The sequence below is a fragment of the Micromys minutus genome (assembly GCF_963924665.1).
Source record: "Micromys minutus genome assembly, chromosome: 30".
NCBI lineage: Eukaryota > Metazoa > Chordata > Mammalia > Rodentia > Muridae > Micromys > Micromys minutus.
In genome coordinates this window covers 27,225,329-27,247,710 of record NC_137965.1, presented here as the reverse complement: position 1 = coordinate 27,247,710, position 22,382 = coordinate 27,225,329, and the positions used below count along the sequence as shown (strand labels likewise).

The window sequence follows — 22,382 nt, the reverse complement described above, 5'->3', positions numbered from 1 at the left end:
TATATATATGTTTATGTGTATGTGTGTAAATATGTATGTATTGTATATATAAGAATCACTGAAGGGAGCAATGTGATAAAAAGGCATGCCTCATCCTTTTATTAGTTGAGTATGAAGCTTTTCTGCTCAAGACTCTTATACTGCAGACTTGGCACCCAATGCAGTCATGTTGAAAGATAAGAGTTTGGGAAAGTGGGATCTAGGGAATTCTCAAAAATAGATTAATATGTTGATGGGTTCATAACTAGATGCCATTATTGGTAGAAATTAGGAAGTGGGATCTAATTAGAAAAAGATTGAGCAGGAGACCATGCCTTGAAAATACCTACATTCCCATCAGAATTCTAGTTTCTGCCTCTCAGCCAAAACCTCTGCTTTCTCCCTCTCCTTGTCACTGTGAGACAAGCATCTTTGAGGTACCATTGTCTATACCAATCATGTTTTGCCTCATTCAATGTCAGAAACTGAGGCACTTATTTTGGATTATTTATGGATTGATATCTCAGAAACAGCGACTCTAAATTAATCACCTCCCAGATAAGTCGTCATCTCATGTACTTTTCACCATATGAGAATGTAAATGGCACACTTTCAAATTGCATTTGGGGAGGTATATACATGCTAATATTTTATCTAGGAATTTAAATGTCTTATGGTAAAATGTATAGCTTCAGTTGTAAATTCCACAATTCTCTCAAATTTTACTAATTTATATAATTATTTTATACTTATAGTTTTTATATCTGTGTATAAAGAAAACAGGAGACAGGCCTGGTGAGAAGGCATTTTAAGTAGCCAGGGAACAGAGAGACTTCTGCGGAGCACGCAGAAAGTACGCCCCTCCCCCTGCTTGGTTCAGGGAACCAGGAACCCTGCATTGGGCTGTCTGTTTCCAACCGGTGGCCCTTGGGTGCAGAACAGACGCTCAGGCCATCCGCCACCAGGAACAGTGGAGATCCAGGGAAACAAGCCTGGTAAGAAGGCGTTCCAAGTAGCTGGGGAGCAGAGAGATCTCTGCTGAGCACAGGAAAAGTGCCCCACCCTGCTTGATTCAGGGAACCAGGAACCCTGCATTGGACTGTCTGTTTTCAGCTGGCAGCCCTTGGGTGCAGAACAGGCACTCAGCCATCTGCCACCAGGAACAGCAGAGATCCAGGAACTCAGGCCTGGTGAGAAGGTGTTCCGAGTAGCCTGGGAGCAGAGAGATCTCTGCTGAGCACGCAGACAGTGTGCCTCTCCTGACTTATTCAGAGGAGCAGGAACCCTGCTTTGGAGTGAAAGACCTCCGAAGGGAGACCCTCACTCAAATCTCAGGAGAGGCGCACACCCAGTGAGGCACCAAGACCAGACTTGCTGCAATCGCATGAGGAAGTTTATTGAAAGTGAAACAGAGTGAGATCTCAGGCCAGCATGCTGGGGTTGAGACTCATATACCACACAGGGGTAGAGGAGTTTGACAACGGCCTGAACTTGTAACAAGCTTATAAAGGCAAATATCACAAAGGAGTGGGAGGACAGGCGGAATGAGGAAATTCAAAGGGGAAGAATCATACATTTTTTTATTAGTACACCCCCAGGCACACCTAGGGCGTTGGAACATTCCACAGAGGTCATCCGGACCTTCTGTGGTATTTTGGGAACTCAAATCTCAAGAAAGTGGGATTTCCTGGGTGAGATTTCCTGGGAGCGATTTCCTGCAGAGGAAATCCCTAGGGCAAGGAATCAGTGTCCTTTGACAACCTTTTACTCTTCAGGAGTTGTGTGTTTCCAGCTGTCTGGCCTTGTGTGCAGAACAGGCGCTCAGGCCATCGGCCACCAGCCACAGCGGAGATCCAGGGACACAGGCCTAGTGAGATGTTGCTCTGAGTAGCCAAGTAGCCGGGAACAGAGTGCGCACTCCCACATTTGGTTCAGGGAAGCAGGAACCCTGCTTTGGGCTGTTTGCTTTAAGACAACAGCCTGTGCATACAGAATGGACACTCAGGGCACCTGCCACCAGGAACACGCGGAGATAAGGAAGGACACTTTTTATTCATTACAGGGGAAATTTGTCAGGAGGAACTATCAATCCTTAACATATATGCTCCAAATACAAGAGCACCCATATTCATAAAAGAAACCCTACGAAAGTTCAAAAAATACACTGCACCATACAATAATAGTGGGAGACCTCAATACCCAACTGTCACCAATGGACAGTTCATAGCAATAGAAATTGAACAAGGAAACAGTAAAACTAACAGAGGCTATAAACCAACTGGAATCTCACTTATTAACATTGATGCAAAAATACTCAACAAAATTTTTGCAAACCAAATCCAAGAACACATCAAAATGATCATTCACCATGAGCAAGTAGGTTTCATCCCTGGGATGCAGGGATGGTTTAATATACAGAAATCCATCAATGTAATCCACCATACAAAGGCCCATACCAAAACATAATAAAGGCAAAATACAGCAAATGAAAAGCCAACATCAAACTTAACAGTGGGAAACTTGAAGCAATCCCACTAAAACCAGGGACGCGACAAGGCTGCCCACTCTCCCCCTACCTATTCAACATAGTACTGGAAGTCCTGGCCAGAGCAATTAGACAGCAAAAGGAAATCAAACGGATGCAAATTGGAAAGAAAGAAGTAAAACCATCACTATTTGCAGATGATATAATAGTGTACTTAAGTGATCCCCAAAACTCCACCAGAGAACTCTTACAGCTGATAAACAAGTTCAACAAAGTGACTGGATATAAAATTAACTCAAAGAATCAGTAGCCTTCCTCTACTCAAAGGACAAACATATGGAGAAAGAAATTAGGGAAAAGATACCCTTCACAATAGTCACAAAACATATGAAATACCTTCGTGTGACTCTAACTAAGCAAGTGAAAGACCTGTATGACAAGAACGTCAAACCTCTAAAGAAGTAAATTGAGGATGATCTCAGAAAATGGAAAGATCTCCCATGCTCATGGATTGTAAGGATCAACATTGTAAAAATGGTCATCCTACCAAATGCAATCTACAGATTCAATGCAATCCTCATCAAAATACCAACCCAATTCTTCATACAGTTAGAAAGAGCAATGTGCAATTTCATCTGGAATAACAAAAGACTTAGAATAGTGAAATCCATCCTCAACAGCAAGAAAACATCTGGAAATCACTGTCCATGACGTCAAGCTATATTACAAGGCAATTGTGCTAAAAACTCCATGGTACTGTTACAGAGATAGGCACATGGATCAATGGAATGAAATAGAAGATCCAGAAATGAGCCCTCAGTTATATGGTCACCTGATTTTTGGCACAGGAGCTGTAAACATTCAATGGAGAAAGGACAGCCTCTTCTACAAATGGTGTTGGTCCTACTGGCATTCAGCATGCAGAAGAATGAAAATAGACTCTTTCTTATCTGCTTGTACAAAGCTCAAGTGCAAATAGATCAAAGATCTCCACATTAAACTTGGTACACTGAAATTATTAGATGAGAAAGTAAGAAAAACCTTAGAACACATAGGCACAGGAAAAATTTCCTAAATGAACACCAATGGCTCGAGCTCTCAGGTCAAAGATTGACAAATGGGACTTAATGAGATTGCAAAGTTTCTGTAAGGCTAAGGACACTGTCAAAAAAACAAAACGGCAGCCAACAGAGTGGAAAAGATCTTTACCAACCCCACATCAGATAGAGGCTTAATATCAAAGCTATACAAAGAACTCAAGAAGCTAGACACCAGAGAATTAACAACCCTATTAAAAAATGGGGTACAAAGTTAAACAAAAACTTCCTAATTGTGAAATATAGAATGGCAGAGAAGCATCTAAGGAAGTACTCGACATCATTAGCCATCAGGGAAATGCAAATCAAAACAACCCTGAGATTCCACCTCACACCAGTCAGATTGGCCAAGATCCAAAACTCAGATGACAACAGATGCTGGCGAGGATATGGAGAAAGAGGAACACTTCTCCACTGTTGGTGGGGTTGTAAACTGGTATACCACTCTGGAAATCAGTCTGGTGATTCCTCAGAAAATTGGACAAAATACTACCTGAAGACCCAGTTATTTCACTTCTGGGCATATACCGCAGAGAAGCTCCAACATACAACTAAGACACATGTACCACAATGTTCACAGCAGCTCTATTTATAATAGCCAGAAGCTGGAAAGAACCCAGATGTTTTTCAGTAGATGAATAGATACAAAAATTGTGGTACAGCTACCAGAAACAATGACTTTACAAAATTCTTAAGAAAATGGATGCATCTAGAGAATATCATCCTGAGTGAGAAAACCCAGTCACAAAAGAAGAGACATAATATGCAGTCACTGATAATGGGATACTAACCCCAGAAAGCTCTGAACACCCTAGAAACAAGTCACAGACTCTATGAAGTTCAATAAAAGAAAAAAAATAGAAAAGATAAAAACAGTATGCTTAATCCTTTCACACCAAGAAAACTTTGACTAATTCCAGGTTACATCCTGTTTTACATGTCCTTTATGCTCATCGTAATGAGTAAGATCTTTTGCACACTATCAAATCTTTAAAAAAAAACCAAGCACTAACCAAAATGTATTTGCATACTTTTATGCAAAAATGCTTAATATTTGTACATTTATCTTTGTTTTTTAAAATAAAGTTGTTAAAAGTAAAGAAAGAAAACAGGAGTCTAAAATTGGATCCTTCTGATAGAAATTTTTATGATGCAGGTTGTACTTTTAAATGTTTCTTCTTTGTAGGTTTATGATAAAGTGATACATGATTGGACAGAGAGAGATAAGTGGAGAATGGTCTAACTGTAGAAGAGAAGGCAGGAGGCAGAGATTGAGGGCAGGAGATTCTAGGGAGAAAGAAGATAGGGGCAGATGTGTATCTTTCAGCATATCTCTTCATCAATAAGGTTGTTATGAATGTTTCATAAGGTATGGAGTTGTACAAAATCATTTGACTTATTTAGGTTGAGATTTTATTTTATACCTATTGGATCGGAGTAGTTTGGTGTGTTCTTTGATGTGGCTACTTAATTGAGTTCAAAAGATGTAGTGGTGGAATGCATAAATCCCGGCACATTGCAGGGATATGTGTGTCTAAGGCTTGACAACAGTACACCAAGGGGAAGTGAGTGAAAACAACATGTCAGGTTGGTCTTATCCACCCAGATCAGAAACAGTGGGGTCTTTAGAGTGAAACACACCCGAGTTCTTAGAGGCAACCTCGAGCACCAAGTTATAGACCCTGTAGTGCCAGATGATTCTGGGGGAACCATTAGCAAGAGTTCCAGACTAAAAGATAAACAATTGAGAGAGGGCACGAGGACCCCATGGTATGTGCTCGTGTCTGCACGAGAGTGGCGGGTGCAGAGTGAGACTGTGAAGGCTGATAAAAGGATAAGCTGTTTTTGTAAATTACTTACTGCAACACCTCTGGTTTGGAATTGCTCTGTCATTTATCAAAATTTATATGTTGAAATTCCAACTGAATTTCTTTCTTAAAACAAGCAAACAAATACAGCCAATGAACCAAGAAACAAAACTGAAAAAGAGAAAAGAAAGAAAGCCAACACTATTTACTCACAAACCTGAAAATCAAAACAAATGATCAAAGCATCAATAAGACTAAAAATGCCAAAGTGAGGCAGAATAAATTTAAAAGTCCACCAAATACCACTGAATTTGTTTGTGATGGGTAACCACTCCAGGACACGACATTTAACCTAGAGTTGATATATCCACTGAGACTCCATTGGAAAACAATGACTTTACGTTAGACAGCAGTATCAATTGTGCATATTTCTTGGTTGTAGGAACTCATGTCCAATTTCAGCTTGCAGCTCGAGCATTCCACAGCTTGGAGCTGGGCTGGCCTCATACACGCTGCCACAGTCTTTGTGAGTCCATATAAGCACCACTCCTGTTATGGTTGGAAGTCATTATTTTCTTGGAGTCATACATTTACTGTGGTTTTTATAATCTTTGTGCTTCCTCTTCCGAATAGCTCCTGAGCCTTGAAAAATGGCATCTGGGAGAAGTTGTGGAAGGAAAAGAAATTTGGTCCAAATATATGAAAAATTTTAATAAAAAATATTGTTTTAAGAAATTCTGAAACTATGCTTATTTATTTATAGTGATAACAACACATACTTGCTGAATAATTAATGTATTATATAATGAATTTTTAACTTTCATATTTACTGTGGTCTTGATGAATCTCCTATTTGAAATAATTTCCTAAGGTCAGAGGTTTAAATATTAATTAAGCTTCTGCTGATTAAATTAGCTTCAAATGTGAGACTGTGATTTCTTTTCTAGTAAAAATAATAATACATAAAACATATGATATCATATCATATATTACACATCATATATGTAATTCAGAAGTGACAGAACTAGGAAGTGGGGTGTTTGAACAGGACATTAGGTCACCAGGACAGAGCCCTATGAATGGATTGGTGCCCTTATGAGCTCATTGAAACTGCCTGCCAGGGAGCTATGTTGCCAGAATCTCTCACCTGTGATCTCTAGAAGAGCTCTAGAACATGGAAAATTTGAGTTCTTACTTTTGGACTTCTGAGGCTGAAGTAAGAAGTAGGCCTGGTTTTTATATGCCACCCAGTTTATAATATGTTTATTACCATCTCAAGGAAACTAAGACAAGAGTTAATAACAGAATTCCTAAAGTTTTCTCATGATCACCAAGCAACCAAACAATTTGTTATTTAAGTTGAAATAACTTAAACAAAGCAATGTTTTTAAAAATTATGTTGGCATAAAAACAGTATTAATGGCACACACACACACACACACACACACACACACACACACACACACACACACACACACACACACATATATATATATATATATATATATATATATATATATATATATATATATATATATATATATATATATATGTAGCAGGCTCAGGGATACTCCATTCCACACAATCTTCAATATCCTGTCACTGGTGGAGGTCCTATTGTCTTCCTTATGCTGGTATTTTCATGAAAATTTGCACCTTTGCAAGTGGTCTCTATGTTCCTGAGGAAACACTTTTCATAATACTTAATTTTAGTGTTGGTGATCTCTCATCAAGAATAATCAATTTCAGCCTCAGCAAACCATCATCTATTGTTCTATCAGAGCTAATGGTTCACTTGCAGGGATTCATTGAAAACTATCACACCAAAGGCTTAGGTTGTCTTTACTCAGTCTGAAAACTTCACAAAGTCACTGTCTATGTTAGTTTTAGTATTCCTATCATCTAAGCTCTATTACATTCCAAGTATTCAGTGAACCTTTCAGTCCAAATCTTCCAAATTCTTCCAAAATCGCCTCCTCACATAATTTGAACAAGTCCAACACAGCACCAATTCCACACTTTTTGGTACCAACTTCTGTCCTAATTTTATTCTGGGCTATTATTTTAAATCATTAGCCAAAAGCACCTTGGGGAAGCAAAGAATTTATTTCATTTTATAGATTTTAGTGTATCATCCAGGAAGCTCATGGTAGAAGGCATGAATTAAGGAGAGACCAGGAGGTATGGTGCTTTCTGGATTGCTACAAGACTCATATTCATCTATTTTTAAAAACCAATTCAGGATCACCTAATAATTGATGGAATTATGAACAGTGGATGTAAGTCTTATACATCAACAAACAATAAAGAAAATGCCCCACAGACATGACCTTGGGTCAGTAAGATTAGGTTCCTTGTTTTCAGGTATATCAATTTGATAACTGTAGCTACTATGACAAATGCCTTTTCTAAATGGCAAGTCTTGGGAATGCTATTTATAAACAGAGATTATAGAGACAAATATTTGTTCATTGCAAGAAGTATCACTAGATCATTTTCTACACGTATTCCAAATCATTTTTGAGGCAGTAGCCTAGACTTGGAAGCAATAGGATTAGAAGGGACGATGCAGTGTCATTGCCTCTAGGCTCACTGTGACAGTGTTTCATAGTGAAAAATATAAAGTGGATAATCTGAGGAGCAGAGATTTGACGCTGTCACCAGTGATACGTCTGTTAACAGTTAGAGGCAGAAGGACGGCAACTGTTCGCAACAAGAGCCCAGACTAGATGTAAGAGCTTTCTTAAGACTGGATCGATGCAAACTGCCAGTCAACTCACGAATGCTTAAGAAACTTGGTAGACCAATCCAGGTGATATAGTGTGGATTTCTAATTTTTTTTACTCAGTATATTTTTAGTATGGCAAATGAATTTACACATTTAACTGAAAGAAGAATATGTACAGACTAAAAGAAATTCAAGGAATGTTTCTCTTTTTTCTAAAATTGGATATTCTCTATATTTACATTTCAGATGTTTTGCCCAATCCCATCCACTATCCCTCTCCCATTGCCTCCATGAAGGTACTCCCTCTCCCAACTACCCTCTCCCACCTCAGCACCTTGGCATTCCCCTACACTAGGAAAACCTTGGCGAGACCGAAGGACCAAAGGCCTCTCCTCCCATTGATGCCAGAGAATGGTAGAGGATTGTTTTTAGAAGGCAAATTTGAGGGGCGGGGGGTTGATAGGATTACTTAAAAATGCTTGATGTGATTTGTGCAATAGCTTCTGATTCAATGACTACCTCGCCAGAGGCCTGGCCCAGCAAATGACTTCTAAAGGCAGATTTACAGTTTGGTTGGGTAAGCCTAGCCACCTAGAGGGCAGTAAACAGTGCAAGAATGCCCTCTCTCTTTTATTGTATTTTGTTTACATGTCTTCAAAGGTATTTATTTGTGTTCTTTCATTTCTCTTCCTTTCAAAAAAATAAGCTAGGCCTACTTTATATCACAAACTAAGTTATCTATCTCTTAAAGAACCATCTAAATGAGCATACTCATCTCATCAGCTACACTCTAAAGTGCAGCTCAAAATAGCCCTCCCCACTTGGTTTTCCTCCAGTCAAGGGTTGGTGATGATGATAATGATTATATGTGTGTGCCTGCATGTATGTGCGTACATGTTAATGTGAGGCAGAAAAACTAATTTTATATATACCCTCACTTTCAAGTTCTTAAAAATCATGTTTTAAAATAAATTTTTATTTGTCTGAGAATTAAAAGAGAAGCATAAGTGTACTGTGTGTATGTTTGTGTTTGCATGCACACACACATGTGTAAAAATACAGTTAACAGTTAACACGATGCTACAATGTTCTATAAACCATAAACTAACAGCTCTATTTTGATCAGTTGGCTCATGTGGTTAAAATAATTTTCTGTATCAATAGCATCTGTTACTTTATACTGTTCTGCACGGGATTTGGTTCAGTGCTGAATGATACTATTGAAGAAAAAAAAATAGTAATGTCTATTAAATTACACCTCAATTTAACTCCTAAGAAGAAAGTGTGATCTAGGACTGTAAGGACAAATTAAGAATCTAGAGAATATTAAATGAATACAAAATGAGAAGAGAAAATTTTCAGCCTTATTTGTGGCTTGCCTGTGACTGTGCTTGTTTATATCTGAAGTGAATACAGACTTCTTATTGGCTACTGCTTAATGACATGAAGTTCTGATTTTCTTGTTCTTTCTTTTCACAGAGTTCTTTCCTGTATCTATCCCCTCCTCCAGGAAAATATAACTCTCTTTGTCCTAATTGTTTGATAGAGGACCCACATGGGTAGAGTAACAATGAGTTGGCATACAGCCTCAGTTTCTGGAAAGCTCTGTGGATTCAGGGAAGTCACAAGGTTTCCTAAAATAAATTCCTTTATACTTGCATTTGGTCCCTCAAGAAATGTCCACTGAAGAAGGAAGACAGACCTTCATGTATAAGTGAACAGACTCCATAATCAGAACAGGAATTTTGTTCACGTGAGAGCATGTCTACTTCAGAGCCACTTGCAGATGAATCACAAGGTCCTCAAATTTTACCAAAGTGCTGCTGAAATGTCTTGACATGAGCTGGTTGTATAACATCAAATCACCTTTCACTGACTCTAAGCTTGCAAAGCATTCACCTTAGAGTTTCTGTTGGAAACTTGCCTAAAGGTTTGGGAGATTATTTCTACAAATCCAAGGTACATGGTATGATGAATATTAATTGCCTCATGGAAGCTACACAGTAGTAATGTTTGCTGTCAGGATCCAAAATGAATCTTCAGTAGGACAGAGGTCAGGTGGCTTTGGTCTTTGTAGAATTCTTCGGACTGTTTTTTCCCTCACTGTCAGTAGTGGTCTTTTTATTGTTGTTTTTGTTCTTGATTCTCTCTGAAGATATGGTTCATAGAGTCCCGTTAAGTACATAGCTACAATCTTTACTCTGAGTTCTTGTTTGCTTATTTTACTTTTTATTTGTTTGATATTTTAATTACCGCTATTACTACCACTATTATTATTATTATTATTATTATTATTATTATTATTATTATTATTATTATTATTATTAAATTTAGTTAGCAATTAGTGGAAAGGCACCAGGTTGGCTGAAATTAGATATGCATAGATTAAAAAAAAAACAGTACTACATCTTCTTCCCAGCCCACAAGATGTCCTAGGACAGAACCAGTGTTTCAGATGCCTCCTACACCCAGAGACAGCATGACTCCCAGGAGGACCATCACAATTAGGCTCACAGGCTCACAGGAAAGATAGGATTTAGCCAGAGCCACACAGACCATTAAACACAGAGATATCTAGATTGCAAGAAGCAAGTACAATAAATAACATAAGCAACAGAAACCAATGCAATTTGGCACCATAGAAACCTAGTTTTCCCAACATATCAAGCCCTAGATGCCGTAACATAACTAAAAAGAAAGACTCTGACATAAAATCTCATCTCATGAAGAAGATAGAGGACCTTAAGGAGGACATAAGTAACCCTTAAAGAAAAACAGAATACAGTTAAAGAAGCCTCTAAATAGGAAACACATAAATCCCACAAAATACAGAAAAACACAATCAAACAGGTGAAGAAATTGAATAAAACCATCCAGAATCTAAAAATGAAAATATAAACAATAAAATAACAAAGGAAGGAAACCATGAAGATGGAAAACCTATGAAAGTGATCAGGAGTTACAGATGCAAGCATCAGATTATAAGAAACAGAAGAGAAAAATCTCAGGTGTAGAGGATACCATAGAAGATATTGACACAACAGTTAAAGAAAATACTAAAGACAAAAAGCTCCTCACCCAAAATATCCAGACAAATCAGGACACAATGAAAAAACCAAACCTAAGAATAATAGGAGTAGTAGAAAGAGAAGATGCCCAATGCAAAGTGCCAGGAAACATCTTCAACAAAACCATGGCAGAAAGCAGTCATAACCTAAAAAAAATATGGGCACAAATGTACAAGAAGCCTACAGAACATCAAATAGATTTGCCAGAAAAGAAATTAGGCCTGTCACATAATAATCAAAATACTAAATGCACAGAAAAAAAGAATATTGCAAGCTGCAAGGGAAAAGGGTCATGTAAAATATAAAGGCAGACCTATCAGAATTATACCAGACTTCTCAACAGACTCTAAAAGCCAGAAGATTGTGGACAGAGCCATCCAGACCCTATAAAAACACAAATTCCAAGTGAGGCTACTACATCCAGAAACATTCTAGAACACCGTAGATAGAGAAACTAAGATATTTCATGACAAAACCAAATTTAAACAATAACATCCAGCCCTACAAAGGATAACAGAATAATAACTTAAACAAGATGAGGGAAAATTCAACTAAGAAAAATCAAGATATTAGTCATTTCACAGCAAATCCAAAAGAAGGGAAGCACAAAAATATAATTCCACCACTAACAACAAAAATAACAGGAACCAACAAACATTGGTCTTTAATATCTTTCAACATCATTGGACTCAGTTCCCCAATAAAAAGACAGGCTAACATACTGGATATGTAAACAGGATCCAGTATTTTGCTGCATACAGGAAATACACATCAATAACTAAGACAAACACTACCCCAGATTAAAAAGCTGGGAAATTTTTCAAGCAGTAAATGATACCAAGAACGAATCTGAAGTAGCAATACTAATATCTAATAAAATAAACTTTCATCCAAAGGGTATCAAGTGAGGAAGGGAAGGACATTGATAGTCTTCAAATCAAAATCAACCAAGGGAAAGTCTCAATTCTGAACATCTATGCCCCAAATGCAAGGGTTTCCTATTTTGAAAAAAAAATTGTTACTAAATTTCAAAACAAGCTTTAATCCTCCCACAATAATAGTGGGAGATTTCAACACCCCATTCTCTCAATGGACAGATAATAGAGACAGAAACAAAAGAGAGACACAGTGAAACTGACAAAAGTTATGAACCAAATTGATTTAATAGATATCTAGAGAATACTTCATCCAAAAAAATTGTCTCAGCACCTCATGCTACCTTCTTCAAAACTGATCATATACTTGGGTACAAAATATTTCAATACACATAAGAGGATAAAAATGTTCCCATGCACTCTATCAGACCACCACAAACAAAAACAACAGAAAGTCCTCATGGAAACTGAATAACTCTCTGCTCAATGAGAACTTTGTAATAAAGAACAAAATTTAGAGACTTTCTGGAACTTAATGAAAATGAATGCATAACATACCCAAACTAATAAAGCACAATGAAAACAGTGCTAAGGGAAAAAAAATTGTATCACTGAGTACCTTTATAAAGAGATTGGAGAGATCTTACACTAGCATGTCTGAAGGATCTAGAACCAAAAGAATGAAACAGACCCAAAAGGAGTATAGCAAGAAATAACCAAAAACAGCATTGAAGTCAACCAAGCAGAAACAAAGAACTATACAAAGAATCAACAAAATAAGAGCTGATTCTTTGAGAAAATTATGATACACAAACCCTTAGCCAAACTAACTGAAGAGCACAGAAACAGTATCCAAATTAACAAAATCAGAAATGAAAATGGAGACATAGCAACATAAACTGAGGAAATTTAAAAAATCATTAGGTTCTACCACAAAAGCCTATACTCAACAAAACTGAAAAATATGGATGAAATGAATTATTTTCTTGACAGAGATTAGGTACCACAGTTAAATAAGGACCATCTAAACATTCCCATAACCTTTAATGAAATAGCAAAATAGCAGCAGTAATTAAAAGTCTCCCCCCACCCAAAAAAAGGAAACCCAAGGCTTGGTGGTAGTAGTGTAGAATTCTATCAGACTTTTAAAGAAGACCTAATACTAATATTCTTCAAACAGTTCCACAAAAAAATAAACATAAAGAACACTACCTAGTTCATTCTATAAAGCCACAGTGTATACCAAATATATATATATACATATATATGTATTTATTTATACCTAATATATACCTGATACCTAAGCCACACAAAGATTGAAGAAAGAAAGATAACTTCAGAACAATTTCACTTATAAATATCTATGCAAAAATACTCAATAAAATCTTGAAAACAGCTCCAAAAACACATCAAAACTATCATTCAACACAACCAAATAGGCTTCATGGGAGTGATGCAGGAATGTTTCTATATATGAAAATTCATCAATATAATCTACTATATAAACAAACCCAATGGAGGAAAATCACCTGATCATCACATCAGATACAACTCTTATTCATGTTGAAAGTCTTGGAAGGTCAGAAACTCAAGGTTCTTACCTAAATATAATAAAATCAATATACAGCAAACAAACCAATGGCCAACATTAAATTAAATAGAGAGAAACTTGAATACAAGATACACCAAAGAGGAGTAGACAACAAGAAATAATCAAACTCAAAGCTGAAATCAGACTTCTGGCTAAAGGCCAGACCTAACCCAGCCCCATCTGGACAGACAGCCCCCCCCCCCACCATGCAGAAATTCCTGGGAGCTCTGAAGAGTGGCAGGAATGCTTTCCATCTTAAGCAGAAGGTGAGTCAACACGTTTTACCCACATTCTACCTCAGGAAAAGCTGCACAGAGCTCTCACAGTTCAAGCAACGGAACTGAACATGGGTGCACACTTCCAGCCCAAGGCCTGACCCGGTCAGCCTCATCTGGACAGATGGCCTGCCCATGCACAGGTCCCTGGGAGCTCAGAAGAATGTCAGGAATGCTTTCCATCCTAAGCAGAAGGGCCAGACACTGCTCAGCTGAATCTGGACATGGGGCCTACCCACACACAGGTCTCTGAGAGCTTGGAAGAGCGGCAGGAACACTTTCCATCCTAAACAGAAGGATCCACAGGAAAGACAGGCTCCACAAAGAGACAAGATCACATATGATTACAAATAGCAAGATAGGAAGAGGAAAGCAGAAGAACCTAAGCAATGGAAACCAAGACAACCTGGCAACAACAGAACCCAGCTCTCCTACCACAGCAATTAGTGGATTGCCAAACACACCAGAAAAACAAGACTCAGACTTGAAATCATACTTTATGATGATGATGGAGATCTTGGTGAAGCACATGAATAACTCCCTTAAACAATTTTAAGAGAACCAGAAAATATCACTCAAAGAACTACAGAAAAACACAACCAAACAGAAAAGAGAATTGAAAATGGAAATAGAAACAATAAAGAAAACACAAAAAGAGACAACCTTGGAGATGGAAAATCGAGAAAAGAAATCAGGAATTACAGATGCAAGCATTGCCAACAGACTACAAGAGATGAAAGAGTGGATCGCAGGGGCCAAAGGCAACATAGAAAACATAGACAAAACAGTCAGATAAGTTGCAAAAACCAAAAAGCTTTTAACCCCAAATGTCCAGGAGATATAGGGCACAATGAGAAGACCAAGCCTAAGGATAATAGGTGTAGAAGAGGGTGACAAATATCAACTAAAAGGCACAGTAAATATCTTCAACAAAATCATAGAAGAAAAATTTCCTGCCCTTAAGAACGAGATGACTATGAACAAACAGGAAGCCTACAGAATTCCAACTAATGGGATCAGAAAAGAAACTCCTCCTGACACATAATAGTCAAAACACTGAATATTTGAAACAAAGAAAAAAATCCGAAAAGCTATAAGGGAAAAAGGACAAGTAACATATAAAGGCAGACCAATCAGTATTACACCAGACTTCGCAACAGAGACTAGGAAAGTTAGAAGACCATGTACAGACATAATACAGAGCCTAAGAGAATAGAAAGGCCAGCCCAGGTTACTATCTCCAGCAAAACTCTCAATCACCATAGATGGAGAAACCAAGACATAAACAAATTTACACAATATATGTTCACAAATTAAGCCCTACAAATGAAAAAATCCAACACAAGGAAAGAAACTACACCCAAAAATCAAAAAAAAAAAAAAAAAAAAAAAAAAACCATAAAAAATAAAAACCCAAAAAACAACAACAACAACAACAACAAAACAAAAAAAGAAAAGCACACAAGCACAAGTCTACCTCTAACAACAAAAATTACAGGAAACAAAAAAATCACTATTCCATAATTTCTCTTAACATCAATGGACATCATTTTATCTTATTCCCCAATAAAAAGACATAGAATATCAGACTGGATTCATAAAAAGGATCCAGCATTTTGCTGCCTACAGGAAACTTATCTCAGAGACCAAGACAAACACTAGCTCAGAGTAAAAGGCTAAGAAAAACCTACCAAGCAATTGGGTCCAGAAAACCATCTGGAGTAGCTATTCTAATATCAAATAAAATAAATTTTCAATCAAAAGTTATCAAAAAAGATAAGGAAGGACACTTTTTACTCATCACAGGAAAACTCTATTAAGATGAACTCTCAATCTTGAACATCTATGTTCAAAATACAAAGGCAACCACATTTATAAAAGAAATCCCACTAAAGTTCAAAGCACATATTACACCACACACAATAATAGTGAGAGACTTCATCACCCTCCTCTCATCAATGGACAGAACAGAGAGATAGACACTGAACAGAGACACAGCAAAACTAGCAGAGGTTATGAACCAACTGGAATTACCAGACATCCATAGAACATTTCATCCAAAAAAAAAAAAAAAAGAATATACTTCTTCTTAGCACCTCCAGTAGTTCCTCCAAAATTGACCATATATTTGGTCACAAAACAGGCCTCAACAGATACAAGATCAAAATACTCCCATGCAGCCTATCAGATCACCATAGACTAAGACTAGTCTTTAAAAACAACAAAACCATGAACATCCCAGAAACAAGTCAAAGACTGTGTGAATTTCAAGAAAAAAAGAATATATTTTAATTAAAATAGAACTGTATCACGTCCCCCTTTCCTCCCTACAGCCCCTCCCAGTTTCTCTCCTATCCCCTCAAATTAATAGCCTCTTTTTATATATTATTGTTACATATATACATATGTGTATGTACATGTATGCACAAATATTTAATTACAACCTTAAAAAATGTATTTGTATACTTTTATGCAAAAATGCTTAAATTTTGTACATTTATCTTTGTTTCTTAAAATAAAGGTTTTCAAAAAAAAAAAAAAAACCCAACTAAACCAATAAAAAGCCCACATATACATAAAGCTGAACAATGCTCTGCTCAATGATAACATGGTCAAGGAAGAAATAAAGAAAAAAATCAAGGATTTTTTTGAATGTAACGAAAATGACACTACTACATGCCCAAACTTATGGGATGCAATGAAAGCAGTACTGAGAGGAAAACACATAGCTCTGAGGGCCTCCAAAATAAAATTGGAGAGAGCATGCACTAGCAGCTTCAGCACATCTGAAAGCTCTAGAACAAAAAGAAGCAGATAACACCCAAAAGGAGTAGATGGCAGGAAATAATCAAACTCAGAGCAGAAATCAACCAAATAGAGACAAAAAGAACTATTCAAAGAATTAACAAAACCAAGAGCTGTTTTTTTTTTTTTTTTTTTTTTTTTTGAGAAAATTAACAAGATCGATAAACCCTTAACTAGAGGGCAAAGAGAGAGTATCCAAATTAAGAAAATCAGAAATGAAAGAGGAGACACAACAACAGAAAATGAGGATTCAGGAAATCATCAGATCATTGTACAAAAGCCTATACTCAAGAAAACTGGAAAATCTGGAGGAAATGGAAAAATTTCTAGACAGATACCAAATTCCAAAGTTAAATGAGGATCAGATAAACCATCTAAACTGTCCCATAACACCTGAAGAAATAGAACCAGAATTCAAAAGCCTCCCAATGGAAAAAAGTTCAGCACCCCAAAATAGAAACAGAGGTAACACTGCCTTTCTCCTTCTTTGAATCTACAATTACTCTCATTCCTAAACCACACAAAGACCCTACAAAGAAACTGAACTTTAGACCAATTTCCCTCATGAATGTTGATGCAAAAATACTCAGTAACATTCTTACAAACCAAATCCATGAGCACATCAGAGCAATCATTCACCTTGATCAAGTAGGCTTCATTGTAGGGATGCAAGGATGGTTCAATATACAGAAATCTGTCAACGTAATACACTATATAAACAAACTCAAAGGAAAAAAAAATACATGATCATCTGTTTAGATTCTGAGAAAGCATTTGACAAAATGCAACACCCCTTCATGTTAAGAGTCTTAGAAAAATCAGGAAGTTAAGGCACATACTTAAACATTGTAAAATCAATATTCAGCAAACATTAACAAACATCAAATTAAATGGTGAGAAAGTTAAAGCAATCACACTAAAATTAGGGACTAGATAAGGCTGCCCACTCTCTCCCTACCTATTCAACAAATACTAGAAATACTAGCCAGAGTAATCAGACAGCAAAAAAGGTCAAAGGGATACAAATTGGAAAGGAAGAAATAAAAAATTTCACTATTTGCAGGTGTTATGATAGTATACTTAAGTGAACCTCAAACTTCCACCAGAGAACTCCTACAGCTGTTAAACAACTTCAGCAAAGTGGCTGGAAATCAGGATAACTTGAACAAATCAGTAACCATCCTCTACTCCAAGGATAAACAGGCTGAGAAAGTAATTAGAGAATCCACACCCTTCACAATAGTCACAAAGAATATAACATGCCTAACCAAGCAAGTAAAAGATCTGTATGACAAGAACTTCAAGTCTCTGAAGAATGAAAATTAATAAGATTTTAAAAGATGGAAAAATCTACCATGTACATGGATTGGAAAGATCATCATAGTAAAAACGGCCGTCTTTCAAAAGCAATCTACAGATTCAATGAATCCCCAACAAAGATCTAATTCAATTCTTTATAGAGTTAGAAAGAGAAATTTGCCCATTCATTTGGAAAAATAAAAAACTCAGTTTAGCATTAACTATTCTCAACAATCAAAAACACAAACAAAAACAAAGACAAAAAAAATCTCTTTGTGGGAATAACCATTCCTGACCTCAAGGTGTACTACAGGTCGGTTTAATAAAAACTGCATTGGTACTGGTAAAGAAACAGACAGGCAGCTCAATGGAATAGATTCAAAGACCTAGAAATGAACTTACACACCTATGGTCACTTGATTTTTAACAAAGGAGATAAAAACATTCCATAGAAAAAGGACAGCATCTTCAACAAATGGTGTTGATTCAACTGGCTGTCAGCATGCAGAACACAAATTGATCCTTCCTTATGTCCTTGTACAAAGCTCAAGTCCAAATTGCTCAAAGATATCTCATAAACAAGGTACACTGAAACTAATATAATAGAAAGTGGGGGAAGATCTTAGAGCACATAGGCACAAGGGAAATTTTCCTGAAAATAACACCAATGGCTTATGCTCTAAGATCAAGAATCAACAAATGGAACCTCATAAAATTGCAAAGCTTCTATAAGACAAAGTACACTATCAAAAGGACAAAAAGGCAAACAAAAGTTTGGAAAAATATTTTTACCTACCCTATGTTTGATAGAGTGCTAGCATCAAATATATACAAAGAAGTCAAGAAGTTAAACTCCAGAGAATGATAATTTTATGGGGCACAGAGCTAACCAAAGAATTCTCAATTGAAGAATATGGATTGGCTGAGAATCACCTAAAGAAATCCTCAACGTTCCTAGACCTCATGGAATTGCAAATGAAAACAAACATGATATTTCATCTCATACCAGTCAGAATGGCTCTGATCAAATCTAAAGTGAAAGCCAATACTGGGGAGGACGTGGGGAAGGAAGAACACTACTTCTCTGTTTGTAAGCTGGTACAACCACTCTGGAAATCAGCCTGGTGGTTCCTCAGAAAATTGGACACAGTACTACCTGAAGACTCAGCTATACCACCCCTGGGCATATACCCAAAAGAAGCTCCAACATCTAAAACAGATGCATGTTCTATTATATTCATAGCATCCTTATTTATAATAGCCAGAAGCTGGAAAGAAACCAGTTGTCCTTTAGCAAAGGAATGCATACAGAAATTGTGGTACATATACACAATGGAGTACTACTCAAGTATTAAAAACAATGACTTCATGAAATTCCTAAGCAAATGGATGGAACTTGAAGCTATCAACTTGAGTGAGGTAACTCAGTCACAAAAGAAAACTTATGGCATGTAGTCACTGATAAGGGGATACTAGCCCCAAAATCTTGGAATATCCAAGAAACAATTTACAGAAATTATGAAGTTCAAAGAAATACCAGGACAGCTAACAGAGCCGCGTTCCGGACAGCAGCGCGTGTGCCCCGAGCTCTCTGCCTTCCCCCGCCCGCCAGCCCGAGCCCAGCAGCAGCCCGCAGAGCAGCCCCAGCAGCAGCGCCATGGCCGGGTGGAACGCCTACATCGACAGCCTTATGGCGGACGGGACCTATCAGGACGCGGCCATCATAGGCTACAAGGACTCGCCCTCCTTCTGGGCCGCCGTCCCGAAAAGACCTTCGTTAGCATTACACCAGCTGAGGTTGGTGTCCTGGTAGGCAAAGACCAATCAAGTTTTTTCGTGAATGGGCTGACACTTGGGGGCCAGAAATGTTCTGTGATCCTGGACTCACTGCTGCAAGACTGAGAATTTACAATGGATCTTCGTACCAAGAGCACAGGAGGAGCCCCCACCTTCAATGTCACTGTCACCATGACTGCCAAGACGCTAGTCCTGCTGATGGGCAAAGAAGGTGTCCACAGTGGTTTGATCAACAAGAAATGTTATGAAATGGCCTCTCACCTGCGGCGTTCCCAGTACTGACCTCATCTGTCCCCTCTCCCACTGCTCCCTTTGGCTTTTGCACCCCCTTCTTTCCATACACACACATACCATTATTTTTTGGGCCATTACCCCATTTCCCTTATTGCTGCCAAAACCACATGGGCTGGGGGTTGGGGCTGGATGGACAGATACCTCCCCCTACCCATACCCCCTCCTGTGTGTGTTTAGAAAAAATTTTTTTGTTTTTGGGTTTTGTTTTTGTTTTTTTCGTCTTTTTTTTTTCTGAATAAAAAAAGATTCTACTTACAAGGAAAAAAAAAAAAAAAAAAAAGAAATACCAGAAAGTGGATACCTCAGTCTTTCTCGTAAGGGAGAACAAGACACTCATGGAAGGAAATAAATGGACAAATAGAAGAGCAGGGATAAGAGAAAAATCATCCAAATGCTGTTTCATTTGGGGATCCATCTCATATGCAGCCACTAAACCCACACACTATTGCTGATGCTAAGTAGTACTTACTGACAGGAATCTGATATGGATGCCATCTCAGAGGCTCTCCCAGAGTCATACTGATACAGAGGAGGATGTTTGCTGCTAATTATAGAACTGAACATGGGGACCCCAATGAAGGAGCTGGAGAAAGGACTGATGGAGGTGAAAGGGTCTGTATCTTTATGGGAAGAACAAAAGTATTAATTAACCAAACCTACCACAGCTCCAAGGGCATAAAACACCAACCAATGATTTCACATGGAGAGAACCATGGAGCCAGGTGCATATGCAGCAGAGGATAGCATTCTCTGGTATCAACGAGAGTAGAGGACTTTGGTCCGGCAAAGTCTTGTTGTCCCAGTGTAGTGGAATGCTAAGGCACTGAGATAGTCCAGGGAGGTTGGGAAAGGGAGCACCTTCCTGGAGGCAATGGGAGAGGTCAAGAGGATGGGACTGACAGAAATGGGATAACATTTAAAGTGTGAATACAGAGATTATCCAATAAAAATAAAGAAAAAAAAATCCAGAAACTTACTGGAGCTCCAGGGAACTCATATAGTGTAATTTAAAAAATGAGTGATTTTTAAGTTTATGTAGAATAATGAAAAACCTAGGACAGCCAAAACAATTATCAATAATAAAAGAAGTTCTGGGGAAATTACAATCCCTGACCTCAATCTCTACTACAGGGCATGGTATTGATACAGAAACAGACAAGAGATCAATTGAATAAAACCAAAGATTCAGATATAAATCCACATACGTATGGTCACTTATGTGACAAGCCAAAATTATACAGTGGAATAAAGACAAGAGTTTTAACATATACTGCTGGTTCAACAAGTGGTTTGAATGTAGAAGAATCCAACGTCATCTATTTGAAGTCCAAGTGGATCAAGGACCTTTACATAAAACCATATATGCTGAATTAAATAAAAGAGAATGTGTGAAAGGGAGTCAAACACATAGGTATAGGGGAAATTTTTCTGAATAGAACACCAATGGCTCAGTTTCTAAGATCAGTAACTGAGAAGTAGGAACTCATGAAACTCAGAAGCTTCTGTAATGCAAATGACATTTTCTTTATTTTCCTTTTGATTTTTATGTTTTTTATTTAATTGAAGAACTTTATTTTAAAAAACAAAGATGAATGTACAAATTTTAAGCAAATTTTGCATAAAAGTATACGTATACATATTTGTCATTGCTTGGCTTTTTTTATAAAAGGTTTGATAGTGTGCATTAAGATCTTACTAGAAAAATTGAGGATAAAGTACATGGAAAACAGGATGTAACCTGGAATTAGTCAAAGTTTTCTTGGTGTGTAAGGAGTTAACATAAAGGTTTTTTTTTTTTTCCTTATTTTTCTTTTCTTGAACTTCACACAGTCTGTGAGTTGTTTCAGGGGTGTTCAGAGCTTCCTGGGGTTAGTATGCAATTATCAGTGACTGCAAATTATGTCTGTTCTTTTGTAACTGGGTTATCTCACTCAGGATGATATTCTATAGATACATCCATTTTCTTATTAATTTCATAAAGTCATTGTTCCTGAAAGCTGAGTAGTACTACATTGTGTAAATGTACCACAATTTTTGTATCTATTTATCTACTGAAGGACATCTGGGTTCTTTTCAGCTTCTGGCTATTATAAATAAGGATGCTATGAACATTGTGGTGCATGTGTCTTTATTGTATGTTGGAGAGTTTCTGGGGTAAATGCCCAGTAGTGGAATAACTGGGTCTTCAGATAGTACTATGTCCAATTTTCTGAGGAATCGCCAGACTGATTTCCAGAGTAGATGTACCAATTTACAACCCCTTTTTGCTGTCTAATTGCTC

General features: G+C 37.4%; 1 pseudogene across 1 annotated transcript; it reads left to right on the top strand.

Moving 5' to 3' along the window:
- The first annotated feature begins 19,667 nt into the window (after nt 1-19,667).
- Nucleotides 19,668-20,292, top strand: LOC308439884 (profilin-1-like; annotated as a pseudogene). The gene has a single exon. The product of its transcript is annotated as a profilin-1-like (transcript).
- Nucleotides 20,293-22,382: the final 2,090 nt, after the last annotated feature.